Source organism: Miscanthus floridulus, chromosome 11, assembly GCF_019320115.1.
Source record: "Miscanthus floridulus cultivar M001 chromosome 11, ASM1932011v1, whole genome shotgun sequence".
NCBI classification, from domain to species: domain Eukaryota; kingdom Viridiplantae; phylum Streptophyta; class Magnoliopsida; order Poales; family Poaceae; genus Miscanthus; species Miscanthus floridulus.
Window position 1 is genome coordinate 9,686,164 of NC_089590.1, and position 5,391 is coordinate 9,691,554.

Genomic DNA, 5,391 nt, shown 5'->3' on the forward strand with positions numbered 1-5,391 from the left:
TTTTATAATTTAATTACTATGAAAAAGATAAATTGCTATTGCGAGAAAACATGTAAAAGCAAGATAAATCTAAAGGCCATAGTTTTCTATAAACACATAGCCATATTATATGTTATTATGGTAGCACAACATCATACAAAGGTAGTGGAAGCACATTTTCTATTTTTACACCTACATAAAAATTATAACTTATTTAAAACCATTTAAAGCTATTTGTCAAACCCTAAACAAGATAAATCAATAACTCCTTCATGCTGCATACAATGAGCATGAAATTTTAACCACAGCACACACATAGCATCAGTAGCCTACCATAAACATTTGACAGCAATTGGAGCACCATAACTTTAGATATGAATTTCTTCCTAGAAAACCCTAATTATCATAGATAAATAAAAACAGTGAAAACTTTCTAATAAAACATAAAATATTGTGAGTCTAATGTGTACATCTATTTACAAGGATTCCAAAAAGTACTCATTTGCTATTTTTGGATTTTTCTACAATTTATTAGGATTTTTCAAAGCTTCATCCAATTAAAAAGGAATAAATGAAAAACACATTTGCATAGAAGACCCTGCAAGAAACTTTAATTAAACCAAGCAAACAAGTCCTAATAACACTATTTGTATGAGTCTTGGATTCTACACTTAACCCCCTAGAAGACTCCCTATTTACGCGAGAAGCTCCCTCCTCTTCTTCACCCAGCTAGAAGCAGGGCAGCTCGCCGGAGCTTGCAATTCTGGCCGTTGTGGTGCTCAGTCCGCGGTGAAGGAGGGTCCTAGAGCATCAACATGCCCAGCTACACCCATAGGAGGTCCAATCATGGACGGAGATGGCCGGTGGAGGGCTGGCCACGTGAGCCAGCGACGGTCGCGGCAGCCGCGCACAGTGGTGGAGGCATTTGGAGGAGAGGCGTGGCGCGCATGGGGCGGCTCAAGGAACATGAATGTGAGGCCAGTTGGGATGAAGGAAGCTCATAGCAGTGACGGCGAGCTTGGCTTGGGAGCCAGCCATGGTGGTGGCGGTGGCAGGCTCTAGCGACGCCAGCTAGGGCGAGCGCGCGCGTGATGTGGAACATGCCGTCGCGAAGGTGGTGGCGGTGGTTGCAAGAGTGGAGGAGGTGTAGAGGGGATGGGGGGTGTGGGTGGTGTCAAGCTCTGCTCTAGCGTCCATGGCGGGCATGGCCGCAAGCGACAGCAGCAGCAGCGCTAGTGAGAGAGCGGCATGTGGCAGTGGAGCAGGCGGCTATAGAGCTACGCAGAGGAGGAGGAGAGGGAGCAGCATCTATGATAGCAGTTTAGGCTCTACCTAGCGGCTCTCCATGGTGGTAGCGGCCGTGGAGGAGTGGCAGCGACGGTGAAAGTGAAAGAAAGGGAAGATAAGGCGAGCTCGGAGTGGAGCTTGGTACGGGACAATGTCTGGCAGCAGCACAGCTTAGGCAGGGCATCCCCGATGCATGGAGCAGGGTGGGGTGCACAGCTCAAGTATGGAGGCCACATCTTGGACATGCGTCGCCCTTTGAGACAATTTCCTGAATAGGTGGCAGTCAGCGATGTGGGTAAGGTGGGCGCTGTTTTTGGGCCAGCTACTGGCCGTTTTGGACCTTAGGCCCAAAAGCGAAGTTTTAGCCCACCTAATGATCTACAAAACTCTTTAAGGGTGCCTAGCCATTAGATCTCTCCATTAGCGCATAATGAAGCCTGAAGTTGATAGTGTCAGCGACTAATCAAGGATTAAGCCTTTCTCTGCTTGAGCTCGAATTACATGGTCAAAACGTGGTCAAATTTATTCCAATTTTTATGTCCTTCTCCAAAACATATATTCCAACTTTTATATTTGGCTTAATTTGAGTTTCTTAACAAAAATATGAGAATGTGAAACACCAATGTCAATGGTGATGAATTCTAGACAGAATTATTTAGAGCCCAGAAACATCAATTGATTCCATCTTGAGTCCTCTATTTGAGCCACTTAGGAGTTGAATCAGGTCTTGGTCCAAAAATAAAGTTTATTGTACTCCACTCAAAATTCAACTTTTATTAAAGGTCAAACCTCATATCTATTACAAAAACCATTTCTTCATCTTGGTCAAAGCAGCATCTCGTTAAACCCTAGAATTTGGGTTTTTGACCAATTGAGGCCTTTTCTTGACATTTGCTCAACACAAACCCTTCATGACTTTTTTTGTAGAGTTCAATTAGAGTCATTTGGGCAAGGTATCAAGGTTTGGTTGATGACCTATAATTCCATTCACTTAATAGTGCAATTCAAGCAAGAATGTAACCCATCATTTCATGTGACTTTTTTTGGCTCCAAACTTCATGAAACTTTTCCACTGGTCAAGATGGATGCATGTTGATGTAATATACAGTGAAATAAGCATGTTTAACATTACTCTTGCATAATCTTCACAAGGGTACACATGTAAGTAAGGGTGTGTTGTCCAAGTTTAAGTTGGAGCTCACTCTTGTAGATTTGATCTTGACACCTTCATCACCACTTAACATGTCATGTTTGAGCTCAAACCCATTGCTTAACTGGTGACAAACACCTGGGGTGTTATAGAATCAATATATGTCTCTTATGGAGCAGGGGTGCATGAATATGAAATGGGTGGTTGCATACTTCTAGTGTAGAAGTAGCATATATATGTGGAGTGTACGTGATCTTGATCAAAAGGTATGATAAGCTTCTCCACTCAAATCAACAAGGCTTGACAAAGCTCAAAACAAACAAACAGTTTTTTTGTGTAGGCTTATCATATCAGTAAACATGTATTTGGCTCTGGTAGGAATTTTTCACCATTGAGAAACTTCTAGCAAGAGCTTTTATCATTTTTGTAAAACAAAACTCCAGATTGTCTCAATTATTCCTCAGACAAGTTAAAAGATTTACTCTAGTCATTGCCACAACACATCTCACAAAAGCCTAGACTTGATTCTAGCATTTGCAACCCACAAAAGCATTCAACTTAAGATGAACTCTAATTTCACATGCTCAAAACTTGAGAAGTAAAAGGGTTGTATAGCAAGCTTTTGCAAAGTGTCACATAGCAACTATTCATCATTTTCAAGAGGAATTACACATCAATTTTTTAGAGCAAGAGTGATTAAGGCAGCTTTAATGATACTCCTCTTATCTTCTACATCAGTTAAACATAATCATTTTTATTGTTATCATTAGTTATCACACGATCATTATTTTCTTTATCATTGTATATATATATTTCTCAATATAAGGAACTGATGCAAATAAAAGAGAGTGTTTGAATGATTTCATACCTAAGTGGGGGAGGCTCTCCCCCAAGCTCGCCTTTTGCGTAGGTTGGAGTCTTCTTCTCGGCCGCCTCTTCTTTGATTCTTTCTTTATTTATTACTACTACTATGATAATGCATTACTACTAGACCTATTTATTATGAGTTTTTTATATTATTGTGAACTTATTCTAAATGCTAGTACTTTCTAAGTACCTTTATTGAAAATTTAAGCATGAGATGCAACTAATAATCTAAACATGTGATGCAAAGTTTGGAAAGGGAAATATGCAAATGCAACCTATACTAAATGCAATGAAAATGCTATAAAAGCGTACCTTCCAATGCTAGCTCATGGCTATTCTTCCTTGTGCGGGGGTTCTTCTTTCTTGTACGGGAATGCTTCTTCCTTATTTTCTTCAGAGATGTTCGTAGGATCAGGCGATGATGATGTAGAGGATGATTCCTTCTCTTGCGCCATGTCCTTCTTGGCTTTGGCTTATTCTTACCGGGCTCTTCCTTCTGCTCAGTTGGTTTTGGCTTTCTAGATTTCTTCTTCTTTGGCTGCTTCTTCCTTACCTGTTTCTCATCAAAGATTGGTTTTCCAGGGGCAAAAGCAAATGTTTCTTTCTTTCTAGCAAAGTGGAATTGAATTTTTCTAGATGCCACATATATACAAGCATTAGCGGTATTGAGGAAAGGATGACCAAGGATGAGTGGTGTATCCTTGTCATTTCCCATGTCTAATATCATGAAATCAGCAGGGACATAAGCATCTCTAATTTTGACCAAAAGGTCGGTGGCTACACCTTCTACGTAGCGAACTGATTGATCAGCTAGTTGCAAATAAACAGAAGTTGGTGCTAAGTCTATGTAGAACAACTTTTCCTAAGTTTCTTTAGACATTATGTTCACACTAGATCCAAGATCACAAATTGCATTTTGAAAAGTATGAGGACCAATAGAGCAAGTAATGACAGGACTTCTCGGATCACCTTTCTTAATAGGAACTCCCCAACCATCTGAACCAAAATCATACCTTGATGTGACGAGGTTGGCAGTCTCCATGAATTCTTTAGGCTTGCTAGGTATTCTTCCTTTCTCATTAGATGGGAGAGCACCTGCTAATTGTGCTAATTGGGTTTCTAGAATCTTATTGAAGCTAAGTTGATTCTTTATAGCGGAAGAAAAATCATCCAATTTAGCATTTATATTTTCCAACATCTTGTCATTAGCATGGAGTTTCTTCTTTATACTATCAATCATTCTACCTTGACTATAGACAAGATCCTTAAGGAAAGGATAATTATTACCTTGATTACTCTGGTGTTGTGACTTACAATTATTGTAATTATTACCTCCTTGGTTGTTGGAGCGCTGATTCCATTCTTGATTTTGAGGACAAAACCCATTGTCATTATTGATGAAGTTGAGATCTTCATGGGTCTCAGGGGCAGAGATATCCTGAATGTCCGGTCTCTCCACAAACTTCACAAGTCATGTGGGTGTCCATGGCTTGTACAGTTTCTTGGGCACTCATCATCTTGCAATTTTTGAGTCTCTTTGTGAGTAGATCCATCTTAGCTACAAGCATGTCAGCTTCTTTAAGAGAATGCATACCTCTTTGTGGGGCTATAGTCATTCATCGCTCCATCCTTGGTTGGAAACCATCTTCTCGATCAATGCCTTGGCATCTGTGACATTAAGCAAAAAAATGCTACTCCTGCGGCAGCATCTAAATTGCTCCTATCTAGCAAGACTAAGCCATGGTAAAAGTTCTAGATCAAAAGCCAGTCTTCCATACCATAGTGTGGGAATGCGGTGACATACTCTTTCATTCATTCCCAAGCTTCAGTAATCGACTCATCAGCTTGCTGTTGAAAGCTAGAGATTTTGTTGCGAAGAGCATTGGTCTTACCCATTGGGAAGAACTTAACTAGGAAAGCATTGGAACACTTATCCCATGTATCTACAGTGTTGCGGTTAGAGTAGAACCATTGTTTCGCTTTTTCCAATAAGGAGAAGGGGAAAAGATGAAGACGTATGGCCTCTTGGGTCACTGCCTTAATGGTAAACGTGCTACAAATCTACAAAAAGTGTTGGAGATGCGCATTAGCATCCTCGTGGGCTTTAC

The 5,391-nt window shown here is 40.5% G+C and overlaps 1 non-coding gene across 1 annotated transcript; it reads left to right on the top strand.

Moving 5' to 3' along the window:
• Nucleotides 1-5,057: 5,057 nt before the first annotated feature.
• LOC136494975 (small nucleolar RNA R71) lies at nucleotides 5,058-5,164 on the top strand. Its single transcript, XR_010768764.1, has one exon. It is a non-coding gene; the product is annotated as a small nucleolar RNA R71 (small nucleolar RNA).
• Nucleotides 5,165-5,391: the final 227 nt, after the last annotated feature.